Below are 22,562 nucleotides of genomic sequence, written 5' to 3'. Positions count from 1 at the left end.
TCTCTTAATGCACAGTGAGATCTTATATGCAGTGTAATGTAATGTAAAGTTTTTTGTATGCATGCATGCAAAAGACTTCAAGCCACAAGTTTTTTCGTATGCAATGCAATGCAAAGCGCTAATATTTTAAATGCACGACGAGTGGTATGCATTGCAATGCAATGCAAACGCACAATTTATTCAATACACAAATAGTTTTTGTATGCATCTCCTCAGTGCACGAGTTTTTTCGTATGCAATGCAATGCAAAAGCTCTAATCTCCCCAGCGCTAAATCTTCAATACATGACGAGTTCAATGCAATGCAAAAGCACTAATCTCTAAATGCACAGTGAGATCTTATATGCAATGTAATGCTTCTTAAAGTTTTTTGTATGCATGGATGCAAAAGAATCCAAGCCGCAAGTTTAAAATCTAATATCAAGCTAATATCTTAAATGCACGAGTTCATGTGCACTTGTCCACTTGTCCTCACAACTCTCAAGTTTTTTCGTATGCAATGCAATGCAAAAGCACTAATTTTTTCAATGCACAAGGGTTTTTGTATGCAATTCAATGCCAAAGCACAAGCAAGTTCCAACACGCAAAGTTGCTTCGATGCACAAGCAAGTTTTTGTAAGCAATGCACTCAAAACACTAAACAATCAAAACACTAATCTCCTCATTGCACAAGTTTTTTCGTATGCAATGCCATGAAAAAGCACTAATCACGTCATTGCACGAAATTTTTCCTTTGCTATGCAAATCAATGCAAAAGTGCTAATCGTATGCATTTACGTTATGCACTAATATGAAACATATTTTTTGCATATCGCATATCATACTTGCACATCGTCTGATGCAACGAGTTCTTATGTGCAATGCAATGCAAAATATAATATATTTCATGCCATGCAGTGAAAAAGTACTTATTTCTTCAATGTGCAACGAGTTCTTATTTCAGTGCAATGGAAATGCTCTGATTTCTTCAATGCACAAAGGTTTTTTTATACAATACATGCAAAAGTCTTCAGCGCACGAGTTTTTTTTTTCGTATGCAGTGCAAAGCAATGAAATGCAAAAGCCCTAATCTCTTCAATGTAAAACGCGTTAATTATATGCATTGCTTTTAACAGGAATCCACATTCGACCTACAGGATTGAAGTGCATTGATGTGGATTCTGACTAATTCCTATTCCACAGAAGAGTCAAGAAATATATTCAGTAGTTAAATATGGAACATTTTCTAGCTAATGTATTATCTGATTGTATGAATGTTTAGACAGTTACAGTTGGGACTCACAGACTTCTTCTGATATTTCAGCAGTGGTTCAAGAATGAAATTTTTAAATTACAGGCCAACACTTTGAACATTAAATTTGTATAAAGAATTTATTTCCATTTATGAACGTTGGATGTTTCATCAGTAGGTCAAGTATGAATTTTTGAATATGTTTATGCCAAATAGTTTTTGAACTTTAAATGTACATAGACCCCGTTTTATTTTTTAAACTGAGTGTAGTCTATATTTGACCTATGGAAAGGGGAATCCTAAATATTTGAGTTTTTGTACATTCTTTTTCTGATGTTCATATGTATCATAATGGCTTTTACATTCGTTCTGATGCATTGGTTCAAGGAAGACCTTTTGAATTTATTTTTGGCCATGAGTCTTTGAACTTGAACCTTTTTTTACAGACTTATGACTTTCTGTTGTTTTCTTCAGTAGATCAAGGATGAGATTTTTTGACCAAAAAACTAAAAAAAAGATTCTGACACTGAATCCCATGAACTTGAATGTTCTATGCATATGAATAGATTCCTTGATGCATTGGTTCAAGGATGACCTGTTGAACTTTTTTGTGGCCAAATAGTCTTTGAAGTTGAGTATTCTATACAGACTTTATGACTACCTGTTGTTTCATCAGTAGGTGAAGGATGAGATTTTTTAACCAAAAAAAAGATTCTAACCCTGGATCCCATGACCTTGAACTTTCTATGAATATAAATAGATTCTGATGCAGTGGTTGAAGGATGACCTTTTGAACTCATTTGTGGCAAAACAGTCTTTGAACTTGAACCTTCTTTACAGACTTATGACTTTCTGTTGTTTTCTTCAGTAGATCAAGGATGATATTTTTTTGACCAAAAAAAGATTCTGACTCTGAATCCCATGAACTTGAAGGTTCTATGCATATAAATAGATTCCTTCTTGTGTTTCATCTTTAGTTCAAGTATGACTTTTTGAATAAATTTTTGGACAAAGAGTCTTTGAACTTTACGTTTAAATTCCCACTTATAGGCTTTCTGATTTTTTATCAGAAGATAAAATATGACTTTTTGAACAATTTTTTTTCTGCCACTGGATTCCATGAACTTGAACTTTCTATGCATATAAATAGATTCCTTCTGATGCAGTGGTTCAAGGCGGACCTTTTGAACTTTCTTTGTGGCCAAATAGTCTTTGAACTTGAGCATTCTATACAGACTTTATGACCTTCTATTGTTTTCTTCAGAAGAACAAAGATGATATTTTTTGACCAAAAAAAAAAAGATTCTAACCCTGGATCCCATGACCTTGAATTTTCTATGCATATAAATAGTTTCTGATGCAGTGGTTCAAGAATGACCTTTTGAACTCATTTGTGGCCAAACAGTCTTTGAACTTGAACCTTCTTTACAGACTTATGACTTTCTGTTGTTTTCTTCAGTAGATCAAGGATGAGATTTTTTGACCAAAAAAAAATTCTGACCCTGAATCCCATGAACTTGAACGTTCTATGCAATTTAAATAGATTCCTTCTGATGCAGTGGTTCAAGGATGACCTTTTGAACTCATTTGTGGCCAAATAGTCTTTGAACTTGAGCATTCTATATAGACTTTATGACTACCTGTTGTTTCATCAGTAGGTCAAGGAAGACATTTTTTGACAAAAAAATAAAACAAAATTCTGACCCTAAGTTCCATGAACTTGAACTTTCTATACATATCAATAGATTCCGTCTGATGCTTTATTAGTTCTTCAAGGATGACCCTTTGAACTTATTTTTGGCCAATGAGTCTTTGAACTTGAACCTTCTTTAAAGACATATGACTTTCTGTTGTTTTCTTTAGTAGATCAAGTATGAGATTTTTTGACCAAAAAAAAAAAAAAAAAGATTCTGACACAGAATCCCATGAACTTGACTGTTCTATGTATATAAATAGATTCCTTCTGATGCAGTGGTTCAAGGATGCCCTTTTGAATTTATTTGTGGCCAAATAGTCTTTGAACTTGAGCATTCTATATAGACTTTATGACTACCTGTTGTTTCATCAGTAGGTCAAGGAAGACATTTTTTGACAAAAAAAAAAAAAAAAATTCTGACCCTAAGTTCCATGAACTTGAACTTTCTATACATATTAATAGATTCCGTATGATGTTTTATTAGTTCTTCAAGGATGACACTTTGAACTTATTTTTGGCCAATGAGTCTTTGAACTTGATCCTTCTTTACAGAATAATGACTTTCTGTTGTTTTCTTCAGTAGATCAAGGATGAGATTTTTTGACCAAAAAAAAAAAAAAGATGCTTACACTGAATCCCATGAACTTGAATGTTCAATGCATATAAATAGATTCCTTCTGATGCAGTGGTTCAAGGATGCCCTTTTGAATTTATTTGTGGCCAAATAGTCTTTGAACTTGAACATTCTATACAGACTTTATGACTACCTGTTGTTTCATCAGTAGGTCAGGGAAGACATTTTTTGACATAAAAAAAAAAAAAATTCTGACCCTAAGTTCCATGAACTTGAACTTTCTATACACATCAATAGATTCCGTCTGATGCTTTATTAGTTCTTCAAGGATGACCCTTTGAACTTATTTTTGGCCAATGAGTCTTTGAACTTGAACCTTCTTTACAGACTAATGACTTTCTGTTGTTTTCTTCAGTAGATCAAGGATGGGTATTTTTAGACCAAAAAAAAAAAAAAAGATTCTGACCCTGAATCCCATGAACTTGAAGGTTCCATTCATATAAATAGATCCCTTCTTCTGTTTCATCTTTATTTCAAGAATGACTTTTTGAACATATTTTTGGACAAAGAGTCTTTGAACTTTACATATAAATTCACACTTATAGGCTTTCTGATTTTTTATCAGAAGATCAAATATGACTTTTTGAACATTTTTTTCTGCCCCTGAATTCCGTGAACTTGAACTTTCTATGCATATAAATAGATTCCTTCTGATGCAGTGGTTCAAGGAGGACCTTTTGAACTTATTTATGGCCAATGAGTCTTTGAACTTGAACCTTCTTTACAGACTTATGACTTTCTGATGTTTTCTTCAGTAGATCAAGGATGAGATTTTTAAACGAGAAAAAAAAGATTTTGACCCTGAATCCCATGAACTTGAACTTTCTATGCAATTTAAATAGATTCCTTCTTATGCAGTGGTTCAAGGATGACCTTTTGAACTCATTTGTGGCCAAACAGTCTTTGAACTTGAACCTTCTTTACAGACATATGACTTTCTGTTGTTTTCTTTAGTAGATCAAGTATGAGATTTTTTGACCAAAAAAAAAAAAAAGATTCTGACACGGAATCCCATGAACTTGACTGTTCTATGCATATAAATAGATTCCTTCTGATGCAGTGGTTCAAGGATGCCCTTTTGAATTTATTTGTGGCCAAATAGTCTTTGAACTTGAGCATTCTATATAGACTTTATGACTACCTGTTGTTTCATCAGTAGGTCAAGGAAGACATTTTTTGACAAAAAAAAAAAAAAAAAATTCTGACCCTAAGTTCCATGAACTTGAACTTTCTATACATATCAATAGATTCCGTCTGATGTTTTGTTAGTTCTTCAAGGATGACACTTTGAACTTATTTTTGGCCAATGAGTCTTTGAACTTGATCCTTCTTTACAGAATAATGCCTTTCTGTTGTTTTCTTCAGTAGATCAAGTATGAGATTTTTTGACCAAAAAAAAAAAAGATTCTGACACTGAATCCCATGAACTTGACTGTTCTATGCATATAAATAGATTCCTTCTGATGCAGTGGTTCAAGGATTCCCTTTTGAATTTATTTGTAGCCAAATAGTTCTTGAACTTGAGCATTCTATATAGACTTTATGACTACCTGTTGTTTCATCAGTAGGTCAAGGAAGACATTTTTTGAAAAAAAAAATACAACAAAATTCTGACCCTAAGTTCCATGAACTTGAATTTTCTATACATATCAATAGATTCCGTCTGATGTTTTATTAGTTCTTCAAGGATGACCCTTTGAACTTATTTTTGGCCAATGAGTCTTTGAACTTGAACCTTCTTTATAGAATAATGACTTTCTCTTGTTTTCTTCAGTAGATCAAGGATGAGATTTTTTGACCAAAAAAAAGAAAGAAAAGAAAAAGATGCTAACACTGAATCCCATGAACTTGAATGTTCAATGTATATAAATAGATTCCTTCTGATGCAGTGGTTCAAGGATGCTCTTTTGAATTTATTTGTGGCCAAATAGTCTTTGAACTTGAACATTCTATACAGACTTTATGACTACCTGTTGTTTCATCAGTAGGTCAGGGAAGACATTTTTTGACAAAAAAAAAAAAAAAAAAATTCTGACCCTAAGTTCCATGAACTTGAACTTTCTATACATATCAATAGATTCCGTCTGATGCTTTATTAGTTCTTCAAGGATGACCCTTTGAACTTATTTTTGGCCAATGAGTCTTTGAACTTGAACCTTCTTTACAGACTAATGAATTTCTGTTGTTTTCTTCAGTAGATCAAGGATGGGTATTTTTTGACCAAAAAAAAAAAAAAAGATTCTGACCCTGTATCCCATGAACTTGAAGGTTTTATGCATATAAATAGATCCCTTCTTCTGTTTCATCTTTATTTCAAGTATGACTTTTTGAACATATTTTTGGACAAAGAGTCTTTGAACTTTACATATAAATTCACACTTATAGGCTTTCTGATTTTTTATCAGAAGATCAAATATGACTTTTTGAACATTTTTTTCTGCCCCTGAATTCCGTGAACTTTAACTTTCTATGCATATAAATAGATTCCTTCTGATGCAGTGGTTTAAAGGAGGACCTTTTGAACTTATTTATGGCCAATGAGTCTTTGAACTTGAACCTTCTTTACAGACATATGACTTTCTGTTGTTTTCTTTAGTAGATCAAGTATGAGATTTTTTGACCAAAAAAAAAAAAAAAGATTCTGACACTGAATCCCATGAACTTGACTGTTCTATGCATATAAATAGATTCCTTCTGATGCAGTGGTTCAAGGATGCCCTTTTGAATTTATTTGTGGCCAAATAGTCTTTGAACTTGAGCATTCTATATAGACTTTATGACTACCTGTTGTTTCATCAGTAGGTCAAGGAAGACATTTTTTGACAAAAAAATAAAAAAAAATTCTGACCCTAAGTTCCATGAACTTGAACTTTCTATACATATCAATAGATTCCGTCTGATGTTTTATTAGTTCTTCAAGGATGACACTTTGAACTTATTTTTGGCCAATGAGTCTTTGAACTTGATCCTTCTTTACAGAATAATGACTTTCTGTTGTTTTCTTCAGTAGATCAAGTATGAGATTTTTTGACCAAAAAAAAAAAGATTCTGACACTGAATCCCATGAACTTGACTGTTCTATGCATATAAATAGATTCCTTCTGATGCAGTGGTTCAAGGATTCCCTTTTGAATTTATTTGTAGCCAAATAGTTCTTGAACTTGAGCATTCTATATAGACTTTATGACTACCTGTTGTTTCATCAGTAGGTCAAGGAAGACATTTTTTGAAAAAAAAAATACAACAAAATTCTGACCCTAAGTTCCATGAACTTGAACTTTCTATACATATCAATAGATTCCGTCTGATGTTTTATTAGTTCTTCAAGGATGACCCTTTGAACTTATTTTTGGCCAATGAGTCTTTGAACTTGAACCTTCTTTATAGAATAATGACTTTCTGTTGTTTTCTTCAGTAGATCAAGGATGAGATTTTTTGACCAAAAAAAAAAAAAAAAGATGCTAACACTGAATCCCATGAACTTGAATGTTCAATGCATATAAATAGATTCCTTCTGATGCAGTGGTTCAAGGATGCCCTTTTGAATTTATTTGTGGCCAAATAGTCTTTGAACTTGAACATTCTATACAGACTTTATGACTACCTGTTGTTTCATCAGTAGGTCGGGGAAGACATTTTTTGACAAAAAAAAAAAAAAAATTCTGACCCTAAGTTCCATGAACTTGAACTTTCTATACACATCAATAGATTCCGTCTGATGCTTTATTTGTTCTTCAAGGATGACCCTTTGAACTTATTTTTGGCCAATGAGTCTTTGAACTTGAACCTTCTTTACAGACTAATGACTTTCTGTTGTTTTTTTCAGTAGATCAAGGATGGGTATTTTTAGACCAAAAAAAAAAAAAAAAGATGCTAACACTGAATCCCATGAACTTGAATGTTCAATGTATATAAATAGATTCCTTCTGATGCAGTGGTTCAAGGATGCTCTTTTGAATTTATTTGTGGCCAAATAGTCTTTGAACTTGAACATTCTATACAGACTTTATGACTACCTGTTGTTTCATCAGTAGGTCAGGGAAGACATTTTTTGACAAAAAAAAAAAAAAAAAAATCTGACCCTAAGTTCCATGAACTTGAACTTTCTATACATATCAATAGATTCCGTCTGATGCTTTATTAGTTCTTCAAGGATGACCCTTTGAACTTATTTTTGGCCAATGAGTCTTTGAACTTGAACCTTCTTTACAGACTAATGAATTTCTGTTGTTTTCTTCAGTAGATCAAGGATGGGTTTTTTTGGCCAAAAAAAAAAAAAAAGATTCTGACCCTGAATCCCATGAACTTGAATATTTTATGCATATAAATAGATCCCTTCTTCTGTTTCATCTTTATTTCAAGTATGACTTTTTGAACATATTTTTGGACAAAGAGTCTTTGAACTTTACATATAAATTCACAGTTATAGGCTTTCTGATTTTTTATCAGAAGATCAAATATGACTTTTTGAACATTTTTTTCTGCCTCTGAATTCCGTGAACTTGAACTTTCTATGCATATAAATAGATTCCTTCTGATGCAGTGGTTTAAAGGAGGACCTTTTGAACTTATTTATGGCCAATGAGTCTTTGAACTTGAACCTTCTTTACAGACATATGACTTTCTGTTGTTTTCTTTAGAAGATCAAGTATGAGATTTTTTGACCAAAAAAAAAAAAAAAAGATTCTGACACTGAATCCCATGAACTTGACTGTTCTATGCATATAAATAGATTCCTTCTGATGCAGTGGTTCAAGGATGCCCTTTTGAATTTATTTGTGGCCAAATAGTCTTTGAACTTGAGCATTCTATATAGACTTAATGACTACCTGTTGTTTCATCAGTAGGTCAAGGAAGACATTTTTTGACAAAAAAATAAAAAAAATTCTGACCCTAAGTTCCATGAACTTGAACTTTCTATACATATCAATAGATTCCGTCTGATGTTTTATTAGTTCTTCAAGGATGAACCTTTGAACTTATTTTAGGCCAATGAGTCTTTGAACTTGAACCTTCTTTACAGAATAATGACTTTCTGTTGTTTTCTTCAGTAGATCAAGGATGAGATTTTTTGACCAAAAAAAAAAAAAAAAAAGATGCTAACACTGAATCCCATGAACTTGAATGTTCAATGCATATAAATAGATTCCTTCTGATGCAGTGGTTCAAGGATGCCCTTTTGAATTTATTTGTGGCCAAATAGTCTTTGAACTTGAACATTCTATACAGACTTTATGACTACCTGTTGTTTCATCAGTAGGTCGGGGAAGACATTTTTTGACAAAAAAAAAAAAAAAAAAATTCCGACCCTAAGTTCCATGAACTTGAACTTTCTATACACATCAATAGATTCCGTCTGATGCTTTATTAGTTCTTCAAGGATGACCCTTTGAACTTATTTTTGGCCAATGAGTCTTTGAACTTGAACCTTCTTTACAGACTAATGACTTTCTGTTGTTTTCTTCAGTAGATCAAGGATGGGTATTTTTTGACCAAAAAAAAAGATTCTGACCCTGTATCCCATGAACTTGAAGGTTTTATGCATATAAATAGATCCCTTCTTCTGTTTCATCTTTATTTCAAGTATGACTTTTTGAACATATTTTTGGACAAAGAGTCTTTGAACTTTACATATAAATTCACACTTATAGGCTTTCTGATTTTTTATCAGAAGATCAAATATGACTTTTTGAACATTTTTTTCTGCCCCTGAATTCCGTGAACTTGAACTTTCTATGCATATAAATAGATTCCTTCTGATGCAGTGGTTCAAGGAGGACCTTTTGAACTTATTTATGGCCAATGAGTCTTTGAACTTGAACCTTCTTTACAGACTTATGACTTTCTGATGTTTTCTTCAGTAGATCAAGGATGAGATTTTTAAACGAGAAAAAAAGATTCTGACCCTGAATCCCATGAACTTGAACTTTCTATGCAATTTAAATAGATTCCTTCTTATGCAGTGGTTCAAGGATGACCTTTTGAACTCATTTGTGGCCAAACAGTCTTTGAACTTGAACCTTCTTTACAGACATATGACTTTCTGTTGTTTTCTTTAGTAGATCAAGTATGAGATTTTTTGACCAAAAAAAAAAAAAAAAGATTCTGACACGGAATCCCATGAACTTGACTGTTCTATGCATATAAATAGATTCCTTCTGATGCAGTGGTTCAAGGATGCCCTTTTGAATTTATTTGTGGCCAAATAGTCTTTGAACTTGAGCATTCTATATAGACTTTATGACTACCTGTTGTTTCATCAGTAGGTCAAGGAAGACATTTTTTGACAAAAAAAAAAAAAAAAATTCTGACCCTAAGTTCCATGAACTTGAACTTTCTATACATATCAATAGATTCCGTCTGATGTTTTATTAGTTCTTCAAGGATGACACTTTGAACTTATTTTTGGCCAATGAGTCTTTGAACTTGATCCTTCTTTACAGAATAATTACTTTCTGTTGTTTTCTTCAGTAGATCAAGGATGGGTATTTTTAGACCAAAAAAAAAAAAAAAAGATGCTAACACTGAATCCCATGAACTTGAATGTTCAATGTATATAAATAGATTCCTTCTGATGCAGTGGTTCAAGGATGCTCTTTTGAATTTATTTGTGGCCAAATAGTCTTTGAACTTGAACATTCTATACAGACTTTATGACTACCTGTTGTTTCATCAGTAGGTCAGGGAAGACATTTTTTGACAAAAAAAAAAAAAAAAAAAAAATCTGACCCTAAGTTCCATGAACTTGAACTTTCTATACATATCAATAGATTCCGTCTGATGCTTTATTAGTTCTTCAAGGATGACCCTTTGAACTTATTTTTGGCCAATGAGTCTTTGAACTTGAACCTTCGTTACAGACTAATGAATTTCTGTTGTTTTCTTCAGTAGATCAAGGATGGGTTTTTTTGGCCAAAAAAAAAAAAAAAAGATTCTGACCCTGAATCCCATGAACTTGAATATTTTATGCATATAAATAGATCCCTTCTTCTGTTTCATCTTTATTTCAAGTATGACTTTTTGAACATATTTTTGGACAAAGAGTCTTTGAACTTTACATATAAATTCACACTTATAGGCTTTCTGATTTTTTATCAGAAGATCAAATATGACTTTTTGAACATTTTTTTCTGCCCCTGAATTCCGTGAACTTGAACTTTCTATGCATATAAATAGATTCCTTCTGATGCAGTGGTTTAAAGGAGGACCTTTTGAACTTATTTATGGCCAATGAGTCTTTGAACTTGAACCTTCTTTACAGACATATGACTTTCTGTTGTTTTCTTTAGTAGATCAAGTATGAGATTTTTTGACCAAAAAAAAAAAAAAAAGATTCTGACACTGAATCCCATGAACTTGACTGTTCTATGCATATAAATAGATTCCTTCTGATGCAGTGGTTCAAGGATGCCCTTTTGAATTTATTTGTGGCCAAATAGTCTTTGAACTTGAGCATTCTATATAGACTTAATGACTACCTGTTGTTTCATCAGTAGGTCAAGGAAGACATTTTTTGACAAAAAAATAAAAAAAATTCTGACCCTAGGTTCCATGAACTTGAACTTTCTATACATATCAATAGATTCCGTCTGATGTTTTATTAGTTCTTCAAGGATGAACCTTTGAACTTATTTTTGGCCAATGAGTCTTTGAACTTGAACCTTCTTTACAGAATAATGACTTTCTGTTGTTTTCTTCAGTAGATCAAGGATGAGATTTTTTGACCAAAAAAAAAAAAAAAAAAAGATGCTAACACTGAATCCCATGAACTTGAATGTTCAATGCATATAAATAGATTCCTTCTGATGCAGTGGTTCAAGGATGCCCTTTTGAATTTATTTGTGGCCAAATAGTCTTTGAACTTGAACATTCTATACAGACTTTATGACTACCTGTTGTTTCATCAGTAGGTCGGGGAAGACATTTTTTGACAAAAAAAAAAAAAAAAAAATTCCGACCCTAAGTTCCATGAACTTGAACTTTCTATACACATCAATAGATTCCGTCTGATGCTTTATTAGTTCTTCAAGGATGACCCTTTGAACTTATTTTTGGCCAATGATTCTTTGAACTTGAACCTTCTTTACAGACTAATGACTTTCTGTTGTTTTCTTCAGTAGATCAAGGATGGGTATTTTTTGACCAAAAAAAAAGATTCTGACCCTGTATCCCATGAACTTGAAGGTTTTATGCATATAAATAGATCCCTTCTTCTGTTTCATCTTTATTTCAAGTATGACTTTTTGAACATATTTTTGGACAAAGAGTCTTTGAACTTTACATATAAATTCACACTTATAGGCTTTCTGATTTTTTATCAGAAGATCAAATATGACTTTTTGAACATTTTTTTCTGCCCCTGAATTCCGTGAACTTGAACTTTCTATGCATATAAATAGATTCCTTCTGATGCAGTGGTTCAAGGAGGACCTTTTGAACTTATTTATGGCCAATGAGTCTTTGAACTTGAACCTTCTTTACAGACTTATGACTTTCTGATGTTTTCTTCAGTAGATCAAGGATGAGATTTTTAAACGAGAAAAAAAGATTCTGACCCTGAATCCCATGAACTTGAACTTTCTATGCAATTTAAATAGATTCCTTCTTATGCAGTGGTTCAAGGATGACCTTTTGAACTCATTTGTGGCCAAACAGTCTTTGAACTTGAACCTTCTTTACAGACATATGACTTTCTGTTGTTTTCTTTAGTAGATCAAGTATGAGATTTTTTGACCAAAAAAAAAAAAAAGATTCTGACACGGAATCCCATGAACTTGACTGTTCTATGCATATAAATAGATTCCTTCTGATGCAGTGGTTCAAGGATGCCCTTTTGAATTTATTTGTGGCCAAATAGTCTTTGAACTTGAGCATTCTATATAGACTTTATGACTACCTGTTGTTTCATCAGTAGGTCAAGGAAGACATTTTTTGACAAAAAAAAAAAAAAAAATTCTGACCCTAAGTTCCATGAACTTGAACTTTCTATACATATCAATAGATTCCGTCTGATGTTTTATTAGTTCTTCAAGGATGACACTTTGAACTTATTTTTGGCTAATGAGTCTTTGAACTTGATCCTTCTTTACAGAATAATTACTTTCTGTTGTTTTCTTCAGTAGATCAAGGATGAGATTTTTTGACCAAAAAAAAAAAAAAAAGATGCTAACACTGAATCCCATGAACTTGAATGTTCAATGTAAATAAATAGATTCCTTCTGATGCAGTGGTTCAAGGATGCTCTTTTGAATTTATTTGTGGCCAAATAGTCTTTGAACTTGAACATTCTATACAGACTTTATGACTACCTGTTGTTTCATCAGTAGGTCAGGGAAGACATTTTTTGACAAAAAAAAAAAAAAAAAAAAAAAAAAAAAATTCTGACCCTAAGTTCCATGAACTTGAACTTTCTATACATATCAATAGATTCCGTCTGATGCTTTATTAGTTCTTCAGGGATGATCCTTTGAACTTATTTTTGGCCAATGAGTCTTTGAACTTGAACCTTCTTTACAGAATAATTACTTTCTGTTGTTTTCTTCAGTAGATCAAGGATGAGATTTTTTGACAAAAAAAAAAAAAAAAAAAAGATGCTAACACTGAATCCCATGAACTTGAATGTTCAATGTATATAAATAGATTCCTTCTGATGCAGTGGTTCAAGGATGCTCTTTTGAATTTATTTGTGGCCAAATAGTCTTTGAACTTGAACATTCTATACAGACTTTATGACTACCTGTTGTTTCATCAGTAGGTCAGGGAAGAAATTTTTTGACAAAAAAAAAAAAACAAAAAAAAATTCTGACCCTAAGTTCCATGAACTTGAACTTTCTATACATATCAATAGATTCCGTCTGATGCTTTATTAGTTCTTCAAGGATGACCCTTTGAACTTATTTTTGGCTAATGAGTCTTTGAACTTGAACCTTCTTTACAGACTAATGACTTTCTGTTGTTTTCTTCAGTAGATCAAGGATGGGTATTTTTTGACCAAAAAAAAAAAAAAAAAAGATTCTAACCCTGAATCCCATGAACTTGAAGGTTTTATGCATATAAATAGATCCCTTTTTCTGATTCATCTTTATTTCAAGTATGACTTTTTGAACATATTTTTGGACAAAGAGTCTTTGAACTTTACATATAAATTCACACTTATAGGCTTTCTGATTTTTTATCAGAAGATCAAATATGACTTTTTGAACATTTTTTTCTGCCCCTGAATTCCGTGAACTTGAAATTTCTATGCATATAAATAGATTCCTTCTGATGCAGTGGTTTAAAGGATGCCCTTTTGAACTTATTTATGGCCAATGAGTCTTTGAACTTGAACCTTCTTTACAGACGTATGACTTTCTGATGTTTTCTTCAGTAGATCAAGGATGAGATTTTTAAACAAGAAAAAAAAGATTCTGACCCTGAATCCCATGAACTTGAACTTTCTATGCAATTTTAATAGATTCCTTCTGATGCAGTGGTTCAAGGATGACCTTTTAAACTCATTTGTGGCCAAACAGTCTTTGAACTTGAACCTTCTTTACAGACATATGACTTTCTGTTGTTTTCTTCAGTAGATCAAGTATGAGATTTTTTGACCAAAAAAAAAAGAGATTCTGACACTGAATCCCATGAACTTGACTGTTCTATGCATATAAATAGATTCCTTCTGATGCAGTGGTTCAAGGATTCCCTTTTGAATTTATTTGTAGCCAAATAGTTCTTGAACTTGAGCATTCTATATAGACTTTATGACTACCTGTTGTTTCATCAGTAGGTCAAGGAAGACATTTTTTGACAAAAAAATACAACAAAATTCTGACCCTAAGTTCCATTAACTTGAACTCTCTATACATATCAATAGATTCCGTCTGATGTTTTATTAGTTCTTCAAGGATGACACTTTGAACTTATTTTTGGCCAATGAGTCTTTGAACTTGATCCTTCTTTACAGAATAATGACTTTCTGTTGTTTTCTTCAGTAGATCAAGGATGAGATTTTTTGACCAAAAAAAAAAAAAAAAGATGCTAACACTGAATCCCATGAACTTGAATGTTCAATGTATATAAATAGATTCCTTCTGATGCAGTGGTTCAAGGATGCTCTTTTGAATTTATTTGTGGCCAAATAGTCTTTGAACTTGAACATTCTATACAGACTTTATGACTACCTGTTGTTTCATCAGTAGGTCAGGGAAGACATTTTTTGACAAAAAAAAAAAAAAAAAAAAATTCTGACCCTAAGTTCCATGAACTTGAACTTTCTATACATATCAATAGATTCCGTCTGATGCTTTATTAGTTCTTCAAGGATGACCCTTTGAACTTATTTTTGGCCAATGAGTCTTTGAACTTGAACCTTCTTTACAGACTAATGAATTTCTGTTGTTTTCTTCAGTAGATCAAGGATGGGTTTTTTTGGCCAAAAAAAAAAAAAAAAGATTCTGACCCTGAATCCCATGAACTTGAATATTTTATGCATATAAATAGATCCCTTCTTCTGTTTCATCTTTATTTCAAGTATGACTTTTTGAACATATTTTTGGACAAAGAGTCTTTGAACTTTACATATAAATTCACACTTATAGAATTTCTGATTTTTTATCAGAAGATCAAATATGACTTTTTGAACATTTTTTTCTGCCCCTGAATTCCGTGAACTTGAACTTTCAATGCATATAAATAGATTCCTTCTGATGCAGTGGTTTAAAGGAGGACCTTTTGAACTTATTTATGGCCAATGAGTCTTTGAACTTGAACCTTCTTTACAGACATATGACTTTCTGTTGTTTTCTTTAGTAGATCACGTATGAGATTTTTTGACCAAAAAAAAAAAAAAAAAAGATTCTGACACTGAATCCCATGAACTTGAACGTTCTATGCATATAAATAGATTCCTTCTGATGCAGTGGTTCAAGGATGCCCTTTTGAATTTATTTGTGGCCAAATAGTCTTTGAACTTGAGCATTCTATATAGACTTTATGACTACCTGTTGTTTCATCAGTAGGTCAAGGAAGACATTTTTTGACAAAAAAAATAAAAAAAATTCTGACCCTAAGTTCCATGAACTTGAACTTTCTATACATATCAATAGATTCCGTCTGATGTTTTATTAGTTCTTCAAGGATGAACCTTTGAACTTATTTTTGGCCAATGAGTCTTTGAACTTGAACCTTCTTTACAGAATAATGACTTTCTGTTGTTTTCTTCAGTAGATGAAGGATGAGATTTTTTGACCAAAAAAAAAAAAAAAGATGCTAACACTGAATCCCATGAACTTGAATGTTCAATGCATATAAACAGATTCCTTCTGATGCAGTGGTTCAAGGATGCCCTTTTGAATTTATTTGTGGCCAAATAGTCTTTGAACTTGAACATTCTATACAGACTTTATGACTACCTGTTGTTTCATTAGTAGGTCGGGGAAGACATTTTTTGACAAAAAAAAAAAAAAAAATTCTGACCCTAAGTTCCATGAATTTGAACTTTCTATACACATCAATAGATTCCGTCTGATGCTTTATTAGTTCTTCAAGGATGACCCTTTGAACTTTTTTTTGGCCAATGAGTCTTTGAACTTGAACCTTCTTTACAGACTAATGACTTTCTGTTGTTTTCTTCAGTAGATCAAGGATGGGTATTTTTAGACCAAAAAAAAAAAAAAAAGATTCTGACCCTGAATCCCATGAACTTGAAGGTTCTATGCATATAAATAGATCCCTTCTTCTGTTTCATCTTTATTTCAAGAATGACTTTTTGAACATATTTTTGGACAAAGAGTCTTTGAACTTTACATATAAATTCACACTTATAGGCTTTCTGATTTTTTATCAGAAGATCAAATATGACTTTTTGAACATTTTTTTCTGCCCCTGAATTCCGTGAACTTGAACTTTCTATGCATATAAATAGATTCCTTCTGATGCAGTGGTTCAAGGAGGACCTTTTGAACTTATTTATGGCCAATGAGTCTTTGAACTTGAACCTTCTTTACAGACTTATGACTTTCTGATGTTTTCTTCAGTAGATCAAGGATGAGATTTTTAAACGAGAAAAAAAAGATTCTGACCCTGAATCCCATGAACTTGAACTTTCTATGCAATTTAAATAGATTCCTTCTGATGCAGTGGTTCAAGGATGACCTTTTGAACTCATTTGTGGCCAAACAGTCTTTGAACTTGAACCTTCTTTACAGACATATGACTTTCTGTTGTTTTCTTCAGTAGATCAAGTATGAGATTTTTCGACCAAAAAAAAAAAAAAAGATTCTGACACTGAATCCCATGAACTTGACTGCTCTATGCATATAAATAGATTCCTTCTGATGCAGTGGTTCAAGGATGTCCTTTTGAATTTATTTGTGTCCAAATAGTCTTTGAACTTGAGCATTCTATATAGACTTTATGACTACCTGTTGTTTCCTCAGTAGGTCAAGGAAGACATTTTTGACAAAAAAATAAAACAAAATTCTGACCCTAAGTTCCATGAACTTGAACTTTCTATACATATCAATAGATTCCGTCTGATGTTTTATTAGTTCTTCAGGGATGACCCTTTGAACTTATTTTTGGCCAATGAGTCTTTGAACTTGAACCTTCTTTACAGAATAATTACTTTCTGTTGTTTTCTTCAGTAGATCAAGGATGAGATTTTTTGACCAAAAACAAAAACAAAAAAGATGCTAACACTGAATCCCATGAACTTGAATGTTCAATGTATATAAATAGATTCCTTCTGATGCAGTGGTTCAAGGATGCTCTTTTGAATTTATTTGTGGCCAAATAGTCTTTGAACTTGAGCATTCTATATAGACTTAATGACTACCTGTTGTTTCATCAGTAGGTCAAGGAAGACATTTTTTGACAAAAAAAAAAAAATTCTGACCCTAAGTTCCATGAACTTGAACTTTCTATACATATCAATAGATTCTGTCTGATGCTTTATTAGTTCTTCAAGGATGACCCTTTGAACTTATTTTTGGCTAATGAGTCTTTGAACTTGAACCTTCTTTACAGACTAATGACTTTCTGTTGTTTTCTTCAGTAGATCAAGGATGGGTATTTTTTGACCAAAAAAAAAAAAAGATTCTGACCCTGAATCCCATGAACTTGAAGGTTTTATGCATATAAATAGATCCCTTCTTCTGATTCATCTTTATTTCAAGTATGACTTTTTGAACATATTTTTGGACAAAGAGTCTTTGAACTTTACATATAAATTCACACTTATAGGCTTTCTGATTTTTTATCAGAAGATCAAATATGACTTTTTGAAAAAAAAATTCTGCCCCTGAATTCCGTGAACTTGTACTTTCTATGCATATAAATAGATTCCTTCTGATGCAGTGGTTTAAAGGAGGACCTTTTGAACTTATTTATGGCCAATGAGTCTTTGAACTTGAACCTTCTTTACAGACGTATGACTTTCTGATGTTTTCTTCAGTAGATCAAGGATGAGATTTTTAAACAAGAAAAAAAAGATTCTGACCCTGAATCCCATGAACTTGAACTTTCTATGCAATTTTAATAGATTCCTTCTGATGCAGTGGTTCAAGGATGACCTTTTGAACTCATTTGTGGCCAAACAGTCTTTGAACTTGAACCTTCTTTACAGACATATGACTTTCTGTTGTTTTCTTCAGTAGATCAAGTATGAGATTTTTTGACCAAAAAAAAAAAGATTCTGACACTGAATCCCATGAACTTGACTGTTCTATGCATATAAATAGATTCCTTCTGATGCAGTGGTTCAAGGATTCCCTTTTGAATTTATTTGTAGCCAAATAGTTCTTGAACTTGAGCATTCTATATAGACTTTATGACTACCTGTTGTTTCATCAGTAGGTCAAGGAAGACATTTTTTGACAAAAAAAAATACAACAAAATTCTGACCCTAAGTTCCATGAACTTGAACTTTCTATACATATCAATAGATTCCGTCTGATGTTTTATTAGTTCTTCAAGGATGACACTTTGAACTTATTTTTGGCCAATGAGTCTTTGAACTTGAACCTTCTTTATAGAATAATGACTTTCTCTTGTTTTCTTCAGTAGATCAAGGATGAGATTTTTTGACCAAAAAAAAGAAAAAGAAAAAGATGCTAACACTGAATCCCATGAACTTGAATGTTCAATGTATATAAATAGATTCCTTCTGATGCAGTGGTTCAAGGATGCTCTTTTGAATTTATTTGTGGCCAAATAGTCTTTGAACTTGAACATTCTATACAGACTTTATGACTACCTGTTGTTTCATCAGTAGGTCAGGGAAGACATTTTTTGACAAAAAAAAAAAAAAAAAAAAAATTCTGACCCTAAGTTCCATGAACTTGAACTTTCTATACATATCAATAGATTCCGTCTGATGCTTTATTAGTTCTTCAAGGATGACCCTTTGAACTTATTTTTGGCCAATGAGTCTTTGAACTTGAACCTTCTTTACAGACATATGACTTTCTGTTGTTTTCTTCAGTAGATCAAGGATGAGATTTTTTGACCAAAAAAAGATTCTGACCCTGAATCCCATGAACTTGAACGTTCTATGCATATAAATAGATTCCTTCTGATGCAGTGGTTCAAGGATGCCCTTTTGAACTTATTTGTGGCCAAATAGTCTTTGAACTTGAACATTATATACAGACTTTATGACTACCTGTTGTTTCATCAGTAGGTCAAGGAAGACATTTTTTTAACAAATAAAAAATTCTGACCCTAAGTTCCATGAACTTGAACTTTCTATACATATAAATAGATTCCTTCTGATGCTTTATTCGTTCTTTAAGGATGACCCTTTGAACTTATTTTTGGTCATTGAGTCTTTGAACTTGAACCTTCTTTACAGACTAATGACATTCTGTTGTTTTCTTCAGTAGATCAAGGATGAGATATTTTGACCAAAAAAAAAAAAGATTCTGACCCTGAATCCCATGAACTTGAACGTTCTATGCATATAAATAGATTCCATCTTCTGTTTCATCTGTAGTTCAATTATGACTTTTTGAATATATTTTTGGACAAAGAGACTTTGAACTTTACATATAAATTCCCACTTATAGGCTTTCTGATTTTTTATCAGAAGATAAAATATGACTTTTTGAACATTTTTTTTCTGCCACTGGATACCATGAACTTGAACTTTCCATGCATATAAATAGATTTATTCTGATGCAGTGGTTCAAGGTGGACCTTTTGAACTTATTTATGGCCAATAAGTCTTTGAACTTGAACCCTCTTTACAGTCTTTATGACTTTCTATTGTTTTCTTCAGTAGATCAAAAATGATATTTTTTGACAAAAAAAAAAAAAAAAAAAGATTCTAACCCTGGATCCCATAACCTTGAAATTTCTTTGCATATAAATAGATTCTGATGCAGTGGTTCAAGGATGACCTTTTGAACTTATTTGTGGCCAAATAGTCTTTGAGCTTGAACATTCTATACAGACTTTATGACTACCTGTTGTTTCATCAGTAGGTCAAGGAAGACATTTTTTGACAAAAAAATAAACAAATTCTGACCCTAAGTTCCATGAACTTTCTATACATATAAATAGATTCCTTCTGATGTTTTCTTAGTTCTTCAAGGATGACCCTTTGAACTTATTTTTGGCCAACGAGTCTTTGAACTTGAACCTTCTTTACAGACTTATGACTTTCTGTTGTTTTCTTCAGTAGATCAAGGATGAGATTTTTTGACCAAAAAAAGAGATTCTGACCCTGAATCCCATGAACTTGAACGTTCTATGCATATAAATAGATTCTGTCTTCTGTTTCATCTTTAAATCAAGTATGACTTTTTGAATATACTTTTGGACAAAGAGTCTTTGAACTTTACGTTTAAATTCCCAATTATAGGCTTTCTGATTTTTATATCAGAAGATAAAATATGACTTTTTGAACATTTTTTTTCTGCCACTGGATTCCATGAACTTGAACTTTCTATGCATATAAATAGATTCCTTCTGATGCAGTGGTTCAAGGCGGACCTTTTGAACTTATTTATGGCCAATGAGTCTTTGAACTTGAATCCTCTTTACAGACTTTATGACTTTCTATTGTTTTCTTCAGTAGATCAAAGATGATATTTTTTGACCAAAATAAAAGATTCTAACCCTGGATCCCATGACCTTGAACTTTCTATGCATATAAATAGATTCTGATGCAGTGGTTCAAGGATGACCTTTTGAACTTATTTGTGGCCAAACAGTCTTTGAACTTGAACCTTCTTTACAGACTTGTGACTTTCTGTTGTTTTCTTCAGTAGATCAAGGATGAGAATTTTTGACCAAAAAAAAGATTCTGACCCTGAATCCCATGAACTTGAAAGTTCTATGCATATAAATAGATTCCTTCTGATGCAGAGCCTTCAGAAGGATGACCTTTTGACCTTATTTGTGGCCAAATAGTCTTTGAACTTGAACATTCTATACAGACTTTATGACTGCCTGTTGTTTCATCAGTAGGTCAAGGAAGACATTTTTTTAACAAACAAAAAAAAGATTCTGACCCTGAAACCCATGAACTTGAACTTTCTATACATAAAAATAGATTCCTTCTGATGTTTTATTAGTTCTTCAAGGATGACCCTTTGCACTTATTTTTGGCCAATGAGTCTTTGAACTTGAACCTTCTTTAAAGACTTATGAATTTCTGTTGTTTTCTTCAGTAGATTAAGGATGAGATTTTTTGACCAAAAAAACTATTCTGACCCTGAATCCCATGAACTTGAACGTTCTATGCATATAAATAGATTCCTTCTGATGCCATGGTTCAAAGATGACCTTTTGAACTTATTTGTGGCCAAATAGTCTTTGAACTTGAACATTATATACAGACTTTATGACTACTTGTTGTTGCAGCAGTAGGTCAAGGAAGACATTTTTTGACAAAAAAATAAAAAAATTCTGATCCTAAGTTCCATGAACTGCAACTTTCTATACATACAAATAGATACCTTCTGATGCAGTGGTTCAAGGAGGACCTTTGGAACATATTTTTGGCTAATGAGTCTTTGAACTTGAACCTTCTTGCAGCAGTGGCTCAGTTGTTCATGTAGGTTGTCTACAAACCAGAAGGTTGGTGATTCAATCCCCGGTTCCACCTGACCAAGTGTCGAAGTGTCCATGAGCAAGACACCTAACCCCAGGTGCTCCCGACGAGCTGGATGGCGCCTTACATGGCTGACATCGCCGTCGGTGTATGAATGGGTGAATGTGAGGCAAAAATGTAAAGCGCTTTGGATAAAAGCGCTATATCCATTTACCATTTACCTTCTTTAAAGACCTATGACTTTCTGTAGAAAGTTCAAGTTCAAAGCCAAGAATAAGATCAAAAGTTCATCCTTGAAGAACTAATAAAACATCAGAAGGAATCAATTTATATGTATAGAAAATCAAGTTCATGGAATCCAGGGAATCTCTTTGTCAAAAAATATATTCAAAAAGCCATGCTTGAACTAAAGATGAAACAGAAGAAGGAATCTATCATAGAAAGTTCAAGTTCATGGGATCTATATGTATAGAAAATTCAAGTTCATGGAATTCAGGGGCAGAACATTTTTCCAAAAGTCATATTTGAACTTGGGATGAAACATCAGAAGGAATATATTATTTTATATAGAAATTTAAGTTCAAAGACTATTTTGCCAAGAATAATATCAAAAGTCATCCTTGAAGTACTATTTCAATCAGAGGGAATCTATTTATATGTATAGAAAGTTCAAGTTCATTGAATCCAGGGGCAGAACATTTTTCCAAAAGTCATATTTGAACTTGGGATGAAACAGAAGAAGGAATCTAAATGTATGTATAGAAAGTTCAAGTTCATTGGATCCGGAGTCAGAAATTAAATTTTTTGTCAAAAAATGTCATCCTTGCTCTACTGATGAAACAAGTGAAAGTCATACGTCTGTATAGAAGATTCAAGTTCAAAGACTATTTGGCCACAAATAAGTTCAAAAGGTCATCCTTAAAGCACTATGAAGCATCAGAAGGAATCTATTTATATGTATA

Source organism: Pseudorasbora parva, chromosome 1, assembly GCF_024679245.1.
Source record: "Pseudorasbora parva isolate DD20220531a chromosome 1, ASM2467924v1, whole genome shotgun sequence".
NCBI lineage: Eukaryota > Metazoa > Chordata > Actinopteri > Cypriniformes > Gobionidae > Pseudorasbora > Pseudorasbora parva.
Note: the sequence above shows the minus strand (reverse complement) of the source record.